We start from the raw sequence: 21837 nt of genomic DNA, 5'->3' as shown, positions 1-21837 counted from the left end.
CTAATCCATGGGCCAAAAATATCTATTTCTTTGTGTCTTGCTCAATTTCTTTTAATAATGTCTTATAGTTTTCAATGCATAGTTCTTTTACATCCTTTGTTAAGTTTACTCTTATGTATTTTATTCTTTTTGATGCAATTGCAAAATAGTTTTTTTTAATTTCTATTTCTGAAATTTCATTGTTACTCTATAAGAATTAATGGATTTTTGTACATTGATTTTGTATTGTTTAACTTTACTATATTTGTTTATTGTTTCTAATAGGTTTTTTTTTTTGTACAATCTTTAGGGTTTTTTATATAAAAAATCATGTCATCTGCAAAAGGTAACAATGTGACTTCTTCATTCCCAATTTGGATGCCTTTTAATTCTTTCTCTTGCCTGATTGCTCTGGCTAGGTCTTATAATACTAAGTTGAATAACAGTGGTGAGTGTGGGCATCATTTTCTTCATTCTGATCTTGGAGGAAAAGTTTTCAATTTTTCACCATTAATTATGATAAAAGCTGTGAGTTTGTCATATATGGCCTTTACTATGTTGAGATACGTTCCTTCTATGTCCATTTTATTAAGTGTTTTAATCATAAATAGATGTTATATCTTGTGAAATGAGAATTTTACCTCAAAGGCAAGGGAAATAAAAGCAAAAATAAATGAATGGGACTATATCAAACTAAAAAGATGTGCAGCAAAAGAAATTGTCATCAAAACAAAGATACGACCATATGAATGGGATAAGATATTTGCAAACGACACCTCCAGTAAGGAGTTAATATTCAAAATATATATAAAAAACTCACACAACTCAACAACAAAAAACAAACAATTCAATTAAAAAATGGGCAGAGAACCTGAACAGATGCTTCTCCCAAAAAGATATACAAATGGCCATCATACACATGAAAAGATGCTCAACTTCACTAGCTATTAGGAAAATGCAAATCAAAACAACACTGAGATACCGCCTCACACCCATAAGAATGGCTATTATCAATAAGATAAGTAATAACAAGTGTCAGAGAGGTTGTGAGGAAAAAGGAACCCTCATACACTGCTGGTGGAAATGTAAATTGGTATGGCTGCTATGGAAAACAGTACAGTGTTTCCTCAGAAAATTAGGAATAGAATTAGCATATGACCCAGCAATCCTTCTTCTGGGTATCTACCCTCAAAATTTGAAAACATTTCTCTATAAAATATGTGTACCCTTATATTCATTACAGCATCAGTTATGGTGGCCAAGATATGGAAACAAAGTCTCATTCAATATATAATTGGACAAAGAAGATGTGGTATATACGTACAATGGAATGCCACAGAGCCATAAGAAAAGATCAAATACCACCATTTGCCGCAACATGGATGGATCTTGAGATGATCATGCTAAGTGAAATAAGTCAGAAAGAAAAAGTTGAAAACTATATGATTTCACTTATATGTGAGTTATACAACTAAAACCGACAAATAAGACAAATGAACAAACTCATAAACACAGGCAACAGTTTAGCAGGTGCCAGCAGGAAAGAAGGAAAAGGGATTTGTAGAAAAGGTTGTAGGGGGTCAAATATATGGTGAGAGAAGGAGATGTGGCTTTGGGTGGTGAACACACAATGCAATATGCAGATGATGTATTATTGAACTGTACACTTGAAAGCTATATAATTTTATTAACTGTCACCCTAATAAATTTAATTAAAAAAAGAAAATATAAAGTTGAGAATGTCAAGATATTTCATGTAAATGAGGTGACTCCTTGATGGTAGACATATAGAAATAAAAAAGAAAATATATTTTATAAATGTTAACTATCCCTGGTATTCAAGTTTTACTAAGTTGGTCAGAAAGAAAATACAAGCAGTGAACGCATTGCTGTTAACGTTTTACACAGCAGGAATGAAAAACCAAGAGCTGTAGGTTACATTTTGAAGCTGTTGAATATTAAGCTAAGAAAAGCAAATGCAATACATGTTTGAACAGTAACTGAGGCTCTTCGGAATCCCAATTTCATATTTGCAGTCTATTTACCTCTTCATCCTTCTGAAGTAGAGAAGTGGACTGTGGTTTTGAAAAAAGCTAAGAATCTGTCCATTAAATAAAACTACATATGCCATTTTGCCTTCTATAAGATTCTACTGTATCATTTTTTAAGTGGAAAAACTCAGAAAAAGAAACACATACGTGTATGCGAGCACATATGTTTCTGCATACATACACGTACATATACAGTCATGTAATACTTATATACATTCCCTGAATTATTTGTAGTTGTACATATAAACTTCCCTCTTACCACGATTTCTTAATTTCAAAAGAAATATTTAATCTTATGCTTAGAGAAGCACATACTGATTTTAAAAAAATGATTTTTTTAATATAAAAATATAGGGTTAAAGTCCAAAGTAATAAATTCTGGTTTTTAATATTTTACTTTAAAAGGATGATTATCTTTGTTATATCATTTAACAGAGCTCCTCCACCCAATTACCCACACATATGACTCATATCTGAAATGTCTCTATCAGTGGAAACAATGTTAGTCTGGATAAACAGAGCAAGACTGAGGACCTGAACAGAGAGACAGTCCTAAGGCTACCCAGATTGTACCTTGACCTCCAGTGTCCAATAAGATTACCCAATAGGAGGCTAAAATCCAGCCTGTTCTTTCCATTATCAATCCGTACACCTTGGCATGGACTGCACCAGTCTGGAGTAAGGGCTTGCCTCCCTAAATTGATCTTGTACAGAGACTGAACTTTTGAAATCATTATTCAGGTGCAGGAGACTAATTTGTCTTCTCAGGGAGGGTCTTTTATGAATTCTCAAAGGCACTTCTGTGCTAGTAACCAGCGATAGCCTTGTGCTACCTACCCTTCAGTTGCATATTATCTTAATAGGTTTTACTATATTAAGAACCACTCCGCTTTCATTTGTCTTCTTCATAAACAGTTTCATGTAGTGAAAGCAACATGGGCATTAGTTCTTAAGGTTTAAGGATTTGAAGATCTAGACTCAATATCCTTGATTCTGCCTCTTTATAGCCTAAGGATTGCCTCTGTCTGACAAGATGAACCCGTTCTGAAAAATAGGAGTCAGGTTCTGCTCAAACAAGTCATCTCAAGAACTGTAACTATGGACTTAAACCAGAAGTTGTCAAATTCTATGGAGAGAAACACATTCAAACAATTTCAAATTGATTTAAGTTCTGAAAATGACTAAATTTATAACTCAATTTATACACAAAGTGTGAGAAATTACAATGTAAAAGCTCATTATATGAGTTGCTACTATATAAATTTTCCTTTAATACAGCCTAATTCCTGGCTTAAGTTTAAAATATATTATTTTTATATATGTTCAGAAAATTCTGAAACCACTAGGAGTTAAAGTGAATTGTTAACACATACTTAAGTTTTATAGCACTTAAGTATGTAAAAAATATTAATTTTATTTTTCAGGGTGTTAGAAGTAACTTTAAAATTAAAATAGCATTTTTCTATGAGAAATAAAGACATTACTATTTTTCTTTAATTTAACATGTGATTTTTTAATAACTATGAAAACTTTTCAAACTTCGATATTTCAAGTTATTCAGAAATACTCTAGATAAAAATAAATGATAGATATATTAGAGCATAAACAAGTATTATTAATCAAAAGAAATCCATTTTTAAAACTTCTATTTGTGAAATTTTATGTGCATTTGTATGTATGCATAAAATTCTACATTTACATAAATACATATATAAGCATATGAATGGAGCATCATGAAGAAAATAAGGAGACTAATGGTACTTTGGAGATACATTTGAAAATAACTAATAAAAACAGGCTCTCACCACAAAATAATTTTAATTAAAATAATTAAAAATTCGTATATCATTTTTTTGCAAAATTTGGATTAGAGAAGATTAAAATGTTTAGTTCCTGATTCAAAGCAACTAGTATTTGACCACTGATCAAAAAAAATCACAAAATTTGGAGTCGGAAAAACATGTCAGAGTGAGAGATGTCCTCAGATCTCTCCCCTTGAAATAACAATAAACCGAACATGTAAAACTCAACAAAAACTCACCCAAACTGCACACCAGCACATCTGAATGTGGAATCTGCGCATAAGAGCTACCATAGCTCAGAATCTCAGGTGAACTGGGAGAAATAAAGAAGCTGCCTCTCAGCCTGTAGAGCTCCCTGCAGGAGGAGGGAGAGGGAAGAAGGTGTGGCAACTTCCTTGAACAGCCCTGCCTAGAGATGCTTTGAGTTCCACGCAGCCCGGGGTGGGACCCAGTCACCAGGGCAGAAAACAAAGAAGCGAGACAGGACTGCAGAGAAACAACAGTTGATTTTTACCGGCCTGGCTACAAAACCAAAGCTGAGCCACAGCTCCTAACCCCCAACCCAAAGGGCCCCTCCCTGTATACCCTCCAAGACTCACCATGGAGCCCCAGGGGAATCTGAGCAAACTCTGCCGAGATTGTCTCTGACAATGACAGGGACAGAAACTGAGGGTAGCAAGCATGATTAAATATCTATCAGAAAATAAAAAGGCATTTTTAAGGCTTTATATAAAGCAGGGATCCAAAAGTCTTAGATGCCACCTACTGGAAACCAAAAGAAAAGCGCCTTCTTTGTAGCAGGCTAAAAGGAGAACTTTATACAATAAACCTTTCTGGAAATTCAGCAGAATACACTTCCATTAATGCCCAGGCAGAGAAATAGTCCATTAAACACCATGAACAACCAAGGTAACAGGGAATTTCAGAAAGAAAAGAGAAAAGTCTCTAGAAAATAAGCTTAGAGACATAGAGATATGTAACTTAAATGACAGAGAATTTAGGATGGTACTTCTGAAAAAACTCAGTGAGTTCCGAAATGAGTCATATCAACAATTTCAGGGATTGAAAAAACAACTAGATGAGCAGAGCGAAGAGATTGAAACCCTCGAAAAAAAAAAAAAAAAACAGAATAGACCTTCTGATGATTAAAAAATAAATACATACTGTAATGAAATAGTAAACTTGAGAAACAGAGTTGAACAAATGGAGAAAAGGATCAGTAATATTGAAGACAGAAATCTAGAAATAAATCAGAAGAAAGAAGAGAGAAACTGAAAAATGAAAAATAATGAAAGAGAAATACAAGAACTAGCTGATACCATCAGGAGAGGAAACATAAGAATAATGGGCATTATCAAAGGCAAGGAAAAGGGGCAGGAACTAGAAAGCATTTTCAGACAAATAGTTGACAAGAATTCCCCAAATCTAAGAAATGAACTGGAGCTTGGAATTCAAGAAGTCAAAAGAACACCCAATTATCTCAACCCCAAAAGGCCTTCAACAAGACACATTGTATTAAAGTTATCAAAAATCAGCAACAAAGACAGAATTCTCAGGGCACACAGGGAGAGAAGAAAATGGTAACTTATAAAGGAAAACCCATTAGATTATCTTCAGAACTTACAAACAAGAAAGGAATGGAATAAAATATTTAAACTATTAAGTGAAAGGAATTACTGGCCTAGAATAATGTATCAGCTAAGCAATCCTTTAGATATGAAGGATAAATTAAGGCCTTTCAAGATATATAAAAATGGAAGGAATTCTCCACTACGAGGCCTGCATTATAGGAAATACTGAAAGGGGACAGGTCACCTAAAACAAAATGATCAAATATATATATGTGTATGTGTGTGTGTGTGTGTGTGTGTGTGTGTGTGTACACACACACCCATAATTAGGAGTAAAGTGGCTCTCAGGCAAATAGAAGCAGAAGAATGTAATCCTTACTGAGAAGAGGGCATTATAAGCTTAAATAATAAGAGAATTGCTAGGGCAAGATAGTAATGAACGTTCAGCATACATAAGGACAAATTGAGATAACAATAACTGAAAAGGGGAGAAATCAAAGATATAAATTTGCAAAGGGGAATGGAGATAAGGCCAGTGCAGAAGAAAATGGATGGCTGTATGTATGTATGTATGTGTATGAGGTAAGCACATACCAAAAATGCATAACTGAAATATAAAACATAAAACAAGAAGAACCAGAGGCAAAACCCACAAAAGCCAACCAAAATAAAGAAACAGAAACATAAGGACAAGGAAGCAATGGAAACACCAAGCTACCAGAAAGCAAAAGATAAAATGGCTATAAGAAGACCTCATATATCAATAATCACCCTAAAAGTAAATAGATTGAACTCACCAATAAAAAGGCAAAAAGTTGCAAAATAGATCAAAAAACAAAACCCAACCATATGCTGCCTCCAGAGGACACATCTCAGCTCCAAAGACAAATATAGACTCAAAGTGAAAGGGTGGAAAATGATATTTCAAGCAAATGAAATTTAGAGAAAAGTGAGAGTAGTGATACTAATATCAGATGAAATGGATTTCAGAATAAAAAAGGTAAAGAAAGATATGGAGGGACACTTCATAATGATAAAGGGAATCATGCAGCAAGAAGACATAACGCTTATTAAAATCTATGCTCTGAATCTGGGAGCCCCAAAATACGTAAAGCAATTACTAACAGAACTAATGGGAGAAACAGACCAAAACACTATCATAGTAGGAGACCTAAATACCTCACTGTCAGATATGTATAGATCGTCCAAACAGAAAATCAGTAAGGAAATAACATCCTTAAATGATACATTAGACCAACTGGACATAATTGACATAAACAGAGCCTTTCATCCAAAAACAGCTGCTTATACATTTTCCTCTAGTACACGTGGAACATTCTCAAGAATCAAACACATACTGGGACACAGAGACAGCCTCAACAAATATAAGAGGGTTGAAATCATACCAATTGTATTCTCTGATCATAATGCTTTGAAACTAGAGATCAACTGTGAAAAGAAATCAGAAAGAACCACAAAAACATGGAGAATAAACAACATGCTACTGAAGAATAACTAGGTCAGGGAAAAAATAAAAAGAGATCAAGAGATACATAGGAATAAATTATAATGATAGTACAATATATTTCAAAACTTTGGGACATGGCAAAAGCAGTCATAAGAGGAAAAGTGATATCATTAAAAGCCTATCTCCAAAAACCAGAACAAGCTCAAATAAATAACTTTATGCTTCACTTAAAAAATTACTAAAGGAAGAATAAATGAAGCCTGAAGTCAGCAGAAGGAAAGAAATCATCAACATTAGAGCAGAAATAATTGAAAGTGAAAACAAAACAAAACAAAACAAAAAATAAATGCAACAAACTGCTGGCTCTTTGAGAAAGTTAATAAAATTGACAACTGCCTGGCTAGACTCACTAAAGAAAAAGAGAAAGGGCACAAATAAACAAAATTAGGGATGAAAGAGGGCAAATTTCAACTAACATAGTAGAAATTCAAAAGATCATATAAGAATACTATGAAAAAGTATAAAACACCAAATTTAATAACTTAGAAGAAATGGACCAGTACTTAGAAAAATACAATCTTACTAGACTGAATCAAGAACTGGAAAATCTAAGCAGACTTATCAGCAGTATAGAAATTGAAACAATCATCAAAAACCTACCAAAAAGTAAAAGTTTAGGACCAGATGGCTTCACCAGTGAATTCTACCAAACATTCAAATATTTAATACTTATTTTCCTCAAACTCTTCCAAAAAATTGAAGAGGAGAAAATACTTATCAACTCATTTTATGAGGCTAGTATTACTCTGATACCAAAACCTGGGAAAGATAACACAAAAAAGAAAACTACAGACCAATATCTCTCATGAACACAGATGCAGAAATTCTAAATAAGATACTAGCAAACCAAATACAGCAACATATTAAAAAGATTCTACATCACGATCAAGTGGGCTTTATCCCAGGGACACAGGGATGGTTCAATGTATACAAATTGATTAATGTAATACACCACATAAAAAAATTAAGAAATAAGAATCATATGATCATATCTATAGATGCAGAAAAAGCCTTTGACAAGATAGAGCATCCATTTATGATCAACACTTAACAAAATTGGTATAGAAAGAAAGTATCTTAACATAATAAAGGCCATATGCGACACACCCTCAGCTAACATTATACTTAATGATGAAAAACTAAAAACCTTCCCTCTAAGATTAAGAACATGGCAAGGCTGTCCACTATCGCCATTGTTATTCAACATAACATTGAAGGTCCTAGCGAGTGCAATCAGGCAAGAGAAAGATATAAAAGACATCTAGATAGGAAACAAAGAAGACAAACTGTCACTATTTGCAGATGACATGATTCTCTATATAGAAAACCCTAAAGACTCCACAAGAACACTACTAGAAACAATAAGCAAATTAGTAAAGGTTCTGGATACAAAATTAACATTCCAAAATCCATAGCTTTCCTATACTCTAATAATGAAGCGTCAGAAAAAGAAGTAGAAAAAATAATTCCTTTTGCAATTTTAACAAAAAAGAATAAAATACCTAGGAATAAATTTAAAGAAACATGTGAAGGACCTATATAATGAAAACTACAAGACTCTATCAAAAGAAATTGAAGAAGATGCAAAGAAATGGAAAGAGATTCCATGTTCTTGGATGGGAATAATCAATATAGTTAAAATGACCGTATTACCTAAAGCATTGTACAGATTTAATGCAATCCCCATCAAAATCCCATCGGCAAATTTTAAAGAAATAGAACAAAAAAATCATCAGATTTGTATCGAAGCATGAAAGACCCCAAGTTGCCAATGCCATCCTGAGAAAAAAGAACAAGGCTAGAGGCATCACTCTGCCCACCTTTAAATTATACTATAAAGTGACAGTAACCAAAACGGCAAGGTATTGGCAGAAAAACAGACACACAGACCATTGAACAGAATCAAGAGTACAGAAGTACACCCATATTTATATGGGCAAATAATTTTTGACAACAAGGCCAAAAACATACAGTGGAGAAAGGAAAGTCTCTTCAATAAGTGGTGTTGGGAAAACTGGAAAACCACCTGCAAAAGAATGAAACAAGACTGTTATCTATCACCACACATCGAAATTAACTTAAAATGGATTAAGAACCTGAATATAAGACCTAAAACAATAAAATGCAAAGAAGAAAACATAGGATCTAAACTCTAGGACCTTGGACTTAAAGAAGATTTTATGAATTTGTCCACAAAAGCAAGGGAAGTAAAAGCTAAAATAAATGAATGAGACTACATCAAACTAAAAAGCTTCTGCTTGGCAAAAGAAACCATCAACAAGGTAAAGAGACAACCATCCGAATGGGAAAATATATTTGCAAGCAATACTTCAATAAGTGCCTAATATCCAAGATATACAAAGAACTCATATGACTCAATAACAACAAAAACGAAAAACAATCCAATCAAAAAAGAGGACCTGAACAGACACTTCTCTCAAAAGACATACAAATGACCAACAAATATATGAAAAGATGCTCAACATCACTAGCCATTAGGGAAATGCATATCAAAACCACAATGAGATACCATCTCACATCTTTTAGAATAGCTATAATCAACAGAACGAGTAATAATAAATGTTGGAGAGGATGCGGAGAAAAAGGAACCCTCATACATTGCTGGTGGCAGTGCGAATTTATACAACCACTATGGAAAACAGTATGGAGGTTCCTCAAACAACTAAAAATTGATCCACCATATGATCCATCAATCCCTCTACTGGGTATTTACCCCATAGTCTTGAAAATCCATATCTGAAAAGATATTTGCAAACCAATGTTCATAGCAGCATTATTCACAGTGGCCAAGACATGGAACCATCCAAAGTGTCCTACAATAGATGATTGGCTAAAGAAGCTGTGCTACATATATACAATGGAATATTACTCCACCACAAGAAGAGATGAAATACTGCCATTTGCAACGACATGGATGAACCTTGAAATAATCATACTAAGCGAAATAAGCCAGACTGAAAAAGTTGAAAATCACATAATATCGCTTCTATGTGAGATATAAACCTAAAAGCGACAAATAAACAGGACAAACAGAGACTCATTGACATGGACTATAGACTAGTGGTTACCAGAGAGTAGGGTTTGGGGGAGGTGGGGGGAAGTAGACAGGGTAAAGGGGGTCAAATATAGGGGACTGGGGGAGGGTGAAGTGGGGAAAGGGGATCAAATAAACAGTAGCTAAAGGAATCTGAACTTTGGATGATAAACACACAATATAATATACAGATGTAGAATTATAACGTACACCTGAAAATTATATAATTGTATTAACCAATGGTACCCCAATAAACTTAATTTAAAAAAAAGAAAAAAGAAAGAAAAACAAAATCTATTTTAGGCCTCATGTAGGAAAAAGGAAACATCTTTTTCAAAGACCTTAGAGGTTATGTTGGAATGAACATTTTTAACCATCTCCCTTTGGTAGAATCAATGACATGAATAACTGGAGCTTTTTCCTTAAAGAACTCCACACATAGCTATTCCACAGATGGCAGCAATTCCCACCAATTCCCTGAGGGCATGCGCTGATGCCACAGTGCACATATTACATCTGTAGAAATGAAGAGGCAAAATGCCTTAAATAATATTTTGTAAAACCAAGTTTTGATATGTAGTCATCAATGAAGATCAGATGTGATTGATTTCTAACAGGGATATGAATATAGATATTTTTCACTAAGGCCCATTCACAATGATTCAGCAGCTAACCAAGCCAAAGTTAGGACTGACTCACTGTGAGGAGTCCACAGAGGACTCATGCATAGATAACCAAAACAAACAAACCCAGAAAACCTATGAAGAGAGCAAATGCTTCCCCAGAAATAAAAGGGTCCATTTCATGCATATACAAATGAATTATCAGGAATTGACTCCAATTTATAAACACAGCCAAATCATTTTTATCTTGGATTTATATTTAAAGATAATTATTCTTTAGGTCAGCCTTGAGCCTCAAACATTCCAATAAAGTATCCAATGAATATCTAACTTTAACAAGTTCCATTCTTGCTAAAAGTTTTGGAATACATTAAGGAAAAACATATCTCTAAGAATATTAATGAGATTTATTGTTATAAAGGTATATTAAGTAAACTAGCTAAATACTGGAAGATATTATATGCATTGATGACTATGATCTTTGGAACAGCTGACACAACCATGCCCAGTTTTCTTTTAAAGCTGCTTTCTATATGGTTAAACTGTACAAAGTCACTATTTTTATTTTTTACCATTTTTACCCCTCCAAGTGGCAACTTCATTTAGTACAACATAATAGGTCATGACAACAAAATTATTTCGTATGCTCGTGGAGAATATCTGTCTTTATTCTCTATTCAGGACTTACAATGCAGACATTAAATATACCTATGTGCACACTTAAAATTAATTTTCATATTATAGAAATAGAATGCACATTACTTATTGTCATTCTGGCATCCTTCCTTCTGTTTACAAGAGATTCAGTCTCTGTGATCTGGGCATGCTAAGAGTTACCTTATTCCAGAGCTGGAGTTTATAAACCAAGCTAAATCAATAGCGACATCCATCGTAATGGGTTGGTTTAGAAGTAGGTATGTGACAAAGCTGGGCTAATGGAAGGACATTAGTGACTTTGTTGAGAATGCTATGGATATGAATTTGGAAGCATACAAGACATTTAAAGTGGATAGGTTAGACTGAGATCATGAGGCAAGCCTATCTTAAAATGAAGTCATCATCAGATTTCTGATCTGTTATATAAATACTAATTCTTCGGGATTTTACTGATGTGATAGGTGTATACAGATGTAAGACTAGAGTAAGTTGGGGAGGGGAAGAAGTATCATTAGCCTTATACATTCAAAGGTTCATAACTCCTCAGTTACTTTGTAAAGGGAAACCTCCTCATCCTTAATAACTCAAAAGTCATTCTGGCCATTAATTATATTCCAAGACAGAAGTGACTCCGGTACCAGTATCCCTAATTTAGATATATGAATTCAAGGTTCAGAAAAACAGAATAACAGTTGACTATATCTGACAGGCTTTCAGAGTCAGAGAGAAAAGTTTTCAAAGTGAGAAATACATATAATCAGTAAAGAAGCAGCAACTAGTAGTGAGATTCAATTTGGTATAAGTAGAAAAAAAAAACTGAGTGACAGAAACTATCAGAGAGGCACAGAATATATCTCTATGATGGCATTTATAATCTGAAGGGTTTTGGCAGGGAGTGGGGGGCTATATCTGAAAACATATGTGAAAGATGGAGGGAGGAAGCAAAGGAGGAGAGAGAGAGAGAGAGAGAGAGAGAAAAGAGAGAGAGAGAGAGAGAGAGAGAGAGAGAGAGAAGTCTTAGAGTGTTTTGCTGTTGATGAAGCAATTTTTAAAATATCACCTCATTTGGCTCTTGCAACAAACCTACACAGTGTGAAGGGCAATTATTATTATCCTCATTTTAGAAATGATGAAAGGGAGGCTGATGTCCTGTGTGGCTAAATGACTTTAGTACAGCCAAATAGCTAGTAAATGGTATACTCAGGATTATATATCAGATCTGCTCACTGAAAATTCTCAAAAGTTTTATATCATTTCCATGGTATAATACACCACTCATAAAAAACACCAATAAATATTAAATCTAAAAAGATACTAATAAAATTTCAAATGGAAAAACTTTGAATATTTTGTCACATCCCAGTCTAATAGGTTCCAGTTGTATTGCTTAGATCCAATATATCTTTATGCACTCTATTTCAAAAAACAGCTTAATTTTCTTTGCCCTCTCAATAAATGTATTAGCTTATAGCTATTAATCTTGGAAATAAATATGATATACTTTGGCTAAAATCATCTTTGGAAAATTCTTATAAAATACTTAAAAATTCCTACAGCTGTCTGTGTACACCTTTAAAGCTTCTCTGAATCCTCTTACATCCTTTAATTTCCTAGATGAAAGGGAAGAAAGACAAATATTTGTTTTCCTTATTCCCTTGCAGCAAGGTGTGGCTGTCAAAATACATTTATGGGCCACAAAGTATAAGTGGGAAAATCTGGTTGGTGCTTCTGGCTTTCTGACATTTGAAGCAGCCTCTCCCATCTTCCTTTAAGTTTGGGCACACTGGCTGCAAAATCGGTACCAGTCCTACTACCACAAAGGAAACATTAAGACCATCAGAAGTGGTAGCCCTGAGCCCTGACATGTTTGCACTGCTGAAAATGTGCTAACGACTGCCAAACTTGGGATTTGTTCTCCTGTGAGGGGGTGGGGTTACTGTAGATTTTACTGGTACTTATATTCATTCAACCCTAAAATATTCAGATAATCCTTTTTTGGCCCTTGAAACTCTCAAAACTACTTAAAGCATGTAAGGTATGCTTTATGCCATAACTTAGAACAGACAATATAAATAGCATCATCAGACAATGTAAGTATGCATCACTCTTGCCTGAGGATAAATGGGTATCCCTTAATAGAATAATAAATTGGTTTCTACCACGATAATATCCTCTGGGGCTTGGCATTTCTGTTGAATTAAGTACCTTGCTGATGCAGACTTACTTTTCCGTCTTACACTGTATGATCCTGCCACTTTGACTATTTGCTGCAAAAGGAACATGCTTTCCCATTGCCACCACCTTTCCCTTATTCATGCTCTTCAATCCAGCAACAATGCTTTCTCATTATCTTCTTTTCTGTAACACTGTCTGTTGAAGTCTAGGTATAATATTTCCAAGTTTATTTACAATAGTATATCTTATATGAAGCCTTCCCTGATAACCTATAATGAAAGTTTTTTTTCCTTTTAATCTCCTTGGAAAACATTTTACTGCTCATGTGATATTAATATCACATATTTTATTATATTCTTTTATAAGTGCTAATTCTATTCTCTGCCCCCTGCAAAATTATCACCATCACTCCCAGAAGACCATAAAGCTCACGAGGGCAGGAAGAGTATGTGATTCATTTTCCTTAGCCATGCAGTACCTAGCACAGACACTACTGATATTGGTGTGTCGGCCATAAGTACCAATTAATAGAGTTGACTTCTCCGTAAAAAGTGATTCTCTCCAGCATGCCCTTCCTTGGTGTTACATACTTATCAAAAATGATGGTCAGCAAAGAGGAAACTTTGCTTGAAACTTAAAAGTTAACTTTTAGAGAGATTGGTCTGTATGAAAAAAAGAAGGATCTTAAGAATAAAGATTTCCAAAGCACCTCTGCATCATATTAGCGGGGACTGGCACACTACTGCACACAGGCCAAATCGAGGCCACCAGATATTTTGGCAAAATTTTATCGAAACACAGCCACAATCATTTTTTTATATAATATCCAAAAGCAGAGTTAAGTAGTTACTACAAAGATCATATAGCCCACAAAGCCTGAAATGTTTACTATCTCATCCCTTGTAGAAAAAGTTTACAAAACTTTGTTATTGGGAAGGTTAAAAGCAATAATTCAATAGCTAAACAAGTTAGAGAAACAAAATGTAAGTTTTCTTAAAGGCAGATCGTCTCTGAGTCTGTGATTTCTATTGTTTTATATGTATTCGTATTAGAAATTACTAATTTTCGTGTCATTTCCCTGACTTTCCCCAAAATTTTGGCCACAAGAATTGTTTTAATGGATGATATCTCAGCCCTAGTGATCTGAGGATTACCAGTTTGGCAAGTGTTGCTTTAGAAAAGTGCAAGAAGAAATTTTAAGCTGATGTAATTTTTCCTTTAAATTATTGCTCTCATCTGATAATATTTAACTTGTTATGAATTCACATACTATTCTAGTGATTTTCTCTGATACAATTAAGCCATTTAACAAACTTCCCTGGCCATAATAAAAGGACCACTTAAGCTTCCTTGAGGTTAAAGTTATAGCATATCTTGTACAAACGAGTTAGGTTGTAATTATCTGAGTGAAGTAGATAATTAACATCAAAACAGTCACAAAAGTACTTAAGGGGAGAATCTATAATCTTGGATTTAAAATTATTTTATCTAATCTAAATGGAACCAGGGATACCAGGTTTTAGCTACATTGATGTGATTGATTATACAATTAAAAGCCCGTTAGATATAGGAACTACTTTCTATAATTTTTAATAAGTTCTTAAGTTACTACTTTCTTCAAACTTGATACTTCCCATAGAAAATATAGTTTGCCTCACTTAGACCTCTTTAAACAAATTGTTTCTTCAATTTGAGTAAACATGTTGATGATGTAAAAAGATGCAAAATCAAAATGTATAATTTTCCCAGAGGCTTAGAAGTATGCACATATTATTTATTCTATTTATTTAAGCCAGTAGAAGATATAAATATAATTGTAGTTGACATATGCAAACTACAAACAGACTGAAATATTCTCTTTTGTCAGTGTTTTGTTTCCTTGTTCAATTAGTACCACCAAGAAAACTATTAATAATACCTACACGTGTAAATGTATTTATTTAACATAATAATTACAAAAATGATTTGAAGTAGTTAAGTAAGATATACAAATGTTTTAGGATAAAAAAATTAAGTAATAAAATCTGAGCATACAGAAGGTAACATCTTAGAAAACTTAGGTATTTGAAATATAAATTGAAGAACTTTTCTGCAAAATTACTAAAGTCTCTTCCAACTTGATTGTGTTCTCACTGATTTTTTTACATAACACTGCTAACAGCATACCAATTGCTCAAAAAGAGAAACAGATTTTCTTTACATTAAGGTCAGGAGACACACACACAAAAAAGAATTCTCCTAAAATCTCAAAAAGGAGAAACTAAAATATATCTTATATTTGTTTAAGAATATTCTGTTTACTTCTAGTGAAATAGAGTTATAATATTCTCATCTTTAGTAGTCAACATTGAACACACTCCTACCATACAGGTCCGGGGGAGGTGTTGTACATGAAGAATACTTATTTTCACCCTTCAAAGAAATGATTATATTGAAAGGCAGAGAAAGAAGAACTTTTACATATGAGAGTGTTTGTGCTGGAAACTTGGATATTGCTCTAGGACTATCGATCTATTATCTATCTATCTATCTATCTATCTATCTATCTATCTATCTATCTATCTATCTATCAAGATCAATCATCTTTCTATCTCTCTACCTACCTATCCACATATACATACACATATGCAAACATGTGAATTTGTATGTGAAAACATGTTAGTAATAATTCCTCATTGAAAAGGTTTTTACAATATATTTTCTTTGAATGGTTTAAGAGATGAAATTCATTGAAATTTAATGAATTGAATTTAATGAATAGAAACAAATTTTAGACATGAAATTAGCCTTTTCAATCATTATTTTTATGTTTTTCTGGACTCATCAAAAAGTAAAATTATGATTTTTTAAAAATTTACATGTTCCTTTGAATGAAAAAATTATTATCTGAAATATACTCTTCCATAGAAATTTAAATATGTATATGTGCAGAATAAAGTTATGTTGGAAATATAAGGCCTAATATGCATTTAAATATACTTAACACAGACACATATTATGTATATTAAAAAAAACCAACAACACTTTAAAAAACTTAGAAGAGTTTTCAAAAGTTGAATTTATAATTACTGACAAGAAAAAATTATTTTAACTCTTTATTTTCAAAGTTCTATAAATTGTCCACAAAACATTTTTATGTCACACTTATAGTTATGTAATAAAAATTTAATATTGTAAAAATATTATTTTTAACATCTTAAAATATGGGTATAGCAAATACTTAAGAAATGCCTACTATGCCATAGCATTATGATTAACGCTGTAAATACAACGGTGGACAAAATAGTTTCTTTAACTTTCTAGAGCCTACATTCACCTGGAAGTGAGAGAATCTTCAAAAATGAGCAGGCATATATATGCACATTATATTTTTTCACAAATTGCAAGCTACAACTACGTATTTCTTCTTTAAGAATATTTGTTTTTCTTAAATATCATGTTCCACTTTTAACTGAGCTCTTTAAATATAAATTTCATTACCCACTATCTCAGTTTGTAAGGAATTATCTATTTCTATGCCAACTTCCATAATTTCTATTTCTGATTCTATTTCTATGGATTTAAAATATTATGAGACCACTAAAATATATTTTCCTTGCTTTCATTGAAGCTATCATTAGCCAAATTTTATCTTAATTCCTATTTTGTTACTTCAAGATTTCAGAAACCATTTCTTCTGCAATCGCAGCACAAACCACACTTTAGAAACACATAAAACAAAATTGATTTTCATCTTGAAAATGTCAAACTTCTGCCTATAATACTCAGCTCTGCTTTTCTGAAACAGTAAAGTTCAAAAAGAGCCATTGACCTGATGGCCCTTTGACACATAATGATGGATGCAATGTGTTTACTACTTTACTACCTGAACGTCCTTCCAGAGAATCAGATACTCAATGAAAAATTATAAATCTAAACTGAGTAGAAGATTTGCTTGTTTTAAATGTATTAAAAGGGAAAATATCGGTATTTCACTTCTCTGGCAAGAAACTTCTATAAACTCTGTGATTAACCCCTTTCTTTCTGGCTTAGATAAATCAGACATACATATATCTCCTTTAAGAAGTAAAGCAATACCTAGAAGTTAAACTTCATACATATTGATGAAATGAATGTAAAATACAGATGCAATATATTGTTCTTTCTCAAAGGAGAATGAAAAATATTATACCGAGGATACAATTTTAAGAAAAACGTAACCACTTCTCACCCTTGTATCTTGGCCCTTGTCAATCACTGGTTCTGGCAACTTCAGCTGTTTCTAGTGAATGATATTTCCATTTTCCTATAGGGTAGAGGTATTGATCAATTTAATAAAAGACTTTATTAAAGTATATAAAGTACATAAAGAACATAAGAGCAATTTATTTTCTTATAGGTTATACTTATGTTTGTTATGAATTCTGAAAAGTAAATCTTGCAGTCATAAATGTAAGTTTTGGACACCGCATACTTCTGATTTAAAACTTTAAGAATGCATAACATCACACATGCTCCAGCTAATATGCTTTACTTAGGAAACAAAAAATGATTTCCATCTGCAAATTTTTTATGTCATTTAACCAGAGTACTAAGAAAGAAGTTACAATAAATTTTTCTTCGATGACATTTTACAAATGTGGTATTTTATAATATGGTTAATAAATCCAAGACAATTAAGAACAACTATACAGACTGAAGATTATTTTGGCATCTACAGAAATTTTAGCTCTCAGAATATTATCCCATACCATTATTTTCTTAGATTCAAAAATTTTGCACCTATGCTTTTTTTGAAAGAGCAATAAATAATATTATGATAATGTAATGCAAAATTTTAACACATTTTATGTATTGATATTATTCCTACTAGGTTTTTGTCTTCCTCAATATTGAAGAAATTCTCTTAATTATTTATAACTCTTAGTTCTATAGTTAATCCTGCATATAGTATATACATATCAGGAAATAGGTATTGAAATAGATGGAAATAGCTATAGTTCGTTTCAAACACCAAAACATGTTTCCTTGAAACTCTGTAGAATATACGAAGAAGTTGACAGATGCACTTAATTTGTAGAAAACAAAAATAATGATTTGTTTCTCGCAACCAAATTTGCTTATGAAGTACTGAATAAATGGAGACAAATATACAAAAATGATCTTTTAAAACTACTTCTAAAATGATCTATATTTAATAGCAGCAAGTAAATAACATCATGAGAAAAGAGATAATTACAAAAAAATCTAGAACATAGCAGAATTTTTAAAAATAGTGTGCTTATATGAATATATAAAAATTTCTAGATAAAATAAAAATTAAGAAATGTATAAAAGGAAATTTTTATACTTCTTTGGAGATTAAGAAATGTGTAAATTTAAGAAAAATGAATAGGACAGTTTTCAAAATTTAAAAATAATAAGCAGCATATTCATCTATTGTTTTCACAATAAACTGTAAGCTTCACATCATTATATAAAACATGTCAGCTGAACCTTTTCAGTCCAATTATCAACAGGGTTTGATGGGATCTTCAAAATTTACATCAGCACCTGCCAAGTCCATTCTGCCTCAGTAGTGTCTGAGACATTTTTGCACAACAGTAAGGTTCCATATAACACATTTTGAAAACTCCTGACATAGATACTTTCTTAGCATACTTTAATAACAGCTATAAAAAGAGATATTACATAGACTGAGTAAAAGTGAGTTTTTTGAGTTAATCAAAATGACCATAAAAAGAAGACAATTATTACAGTGACTTTTAACTATATATAGGCTCTAAGTATAGCTTCAAAGATAGAGCTAGGTTTTCCCTACTAGTTCTCTATCTACATTTTTGAATAGTACTTAATCTATAATTAGTCCTATTCTAAACAAATCTTTTTTTGCATTGGTACTTGGGTTTATTTGATAATACACTGTAGTTACTCACCATGATTTCTGAGTAATTATTACATGTAATGAAATATAGCAGACATTGTAAAAATTTGCAAATTAACACTTAAAAGTATTTAATGCCTCCGGAGTGAGGAGACAGAAGATGAATGAAACAGAAGTTTGTATAATTTAAGTGTATGTAAATTATAATTATAAAAAAAATTAATTTCATGCAATTGTGTATATACTTTATCATTGTAGTTACAGAGGCCAAATAATTACCTAAAATTTTACTTTTCAACATATATCATCAGTCCTGGGTTTGAGGTCTTATAAAACATAGCTTATATCTACATTAAAGATTTCAGTAGTTTATCCATTTTCAAAAATCAAGAGGTAGGATAAAGATGATATCTTAAGTAGCAACTCCTGAGATATTTCATTTATTGTGAATATTAAAATTTTTAAAACTCTATGTTTCTAGGTGACTACTTCAACAGTACCCCCTTAAGACTTCTGTGTTGTACCAAGAATAATTCAAGGTTTTCTAACTGCTCTGGACTGTCCAAATATTAACTAGAATAATTATGTAAGCAAGATTCTATTTATTTACAGCATGAAACTCCAAACAGCACTTTGCAAATGTTTATATGAGGAATTCAAACTAGCGTAAGAATCACTAAGAAAACTAGTGGTTCCTTTATAAAATAGTATTCATACTTTACCTGTACATGGTAATACATCATTCAATCAATAAGATATATTGTTTAACTGCATCTCAGCCCTTTAACAGGTCCCTATATGTACAACTGTAGACAGATTAGTGTGATCTAATTGAGCAACCACCCCACTTATGTAATACCTGAACAAAAGTGGTCTGAGATTTACTAAGTTAAAAAATGGTTTGCTTCAAAAAATTTTTTAATCTCTGAAACTGTCATCCACAATAGGGTAGTTCTTTGATTTTTGAACCATAATAAACACAAAAGATATGTAAATAGGTAAAAGTATGATATTATACAGTCTTGCTGTGTAAGAATGGGTATATGCATGTATATATAACTGCCAATTTACTTTAAAAAATCAATAAGGTGGGAAGTGAAAATAATAGAAAAGAATACTAAAAATGTTAAAGGATAAGAAAAGATAATGGGATTTAAATAATACATTTACTTTGCTACTTGAATGATGTTATCAACCATTAGTTGACATGACATTACACAAAAGTAGGATCACATAGTTGTTTAATTAGTTTTTATTGATGGAGAAAAGAAAGAAAGGAAGTGAGGGAAGAGGAAAGGAGAAAGAGAGGTTAGACAGATTTCAATAGGCACTGAGAAAAATAGTAAAAGATGATTTGATGTTTTACAGTGTGACAGAACTTAATTTATATTTAGTGTGAATGTTTTTTAGAAGGTGGAGGTAAGACCACCACACAACATCCATCTTTACTGAAAGATAAAAAAGAAGAAAGCAATGCATCCTAGGAAATAAAAGCATGAAATTCCCAGTAGCAGGCATCTGTATAAGATATACTGGTCAAAAGCATAGTTGATTTTGCTTAGTATATTTTATTGTTTGGATTCCAAGACATCACATTTCTGAATTTCCTGTCTATATTTTTGTTTCTTTGCTGGTTCTTTCTTATTTCTCTACCTCTAAACAATGGAAGCCCTAGGGTTCTGGTTAAATTTCTTTTCCCTTCCACATACAGTGATATTCTAGGAGTTTTGTAGCTAGTTTTATGTAATTAAATGTCACCAAAATTGACATCTTCAGCCTAGATCCTTCCAGTCTCTTATTTTTGATTTTACTTGAATGCCTACAGTCATTTTAAAATTAACACGACTGATACCAGATTCTCCCTCCAGATTCTTTCTTCACAGCTTCTCCTATTCCTTATAAACGGTAATTCCATTCTATCACTAGTTAGGCCATGATAAGGATGCCTCCACCCATTGAGACCTTCAATTTAAAATTTACTATTTAGTCACCTAATATTTTTCCTCCAACATTTCTATGTTCAAGATGTGTTTTAAAATTTCTAATAACTCATATGTTTTTATGTGTTCATTTTTTCATTTTTCTGATCATCACCCTAACAATTTCATTTGGCTTCATAAAATCTCCACATATTTTAAGCCATAATATGATAAGAGTGATACAAGGAAGGGGCCTAGAGAAGAAAGAGAAGGAGGAAAGGGAGAAGGGAGAGAAAGAAAAAAAAATAAAATACAGAGAGAAAAAACTAGGGAGGTTGTGAACTCAATTTGCTATTTGGCATTGAAAAGGTTCTTTGCTTAACTACACTATAATTTACTAATTTATAAAGTAGATACATTGGACCTGATGATTCAAATGTTTTATAGATCTGTGATATAAGATCAGGCAATTTTACATCAGAAGTAGACACTGGCTTCAACTGAAGAATTCATAGCAGTCATCTGGTAGTGGATTTTTTATATAAACATTTGATTACTGATCCAGGAAAGAACAGTAGGTTCAGGATGTGGAATGACTAAGTAGAGGTGATTGG

This window comes from Rousettus aegyptiacus, unplaced genomic scaffold, assembly GCF_014176215.1.
Source record: "Rousettus aegyptiacus isolate mRouAeg1 unplaced genomic scaffold, mRouAeg1.p scaffold_m13_p_6, whole genome shotgun sequence".
Taxonomy (NCBI): domain Eukaryota; kingdom Metazoa; phylum Chordata; class Mammalia; order Chiroptera; family Pteropodidae; genus Rousettus; species Rousettus aegyptiacus.
The sequence above is the reverse complement of the archived record's forward strand: the minus strand, read 5'-3'. Positions refer to the sequence as shown.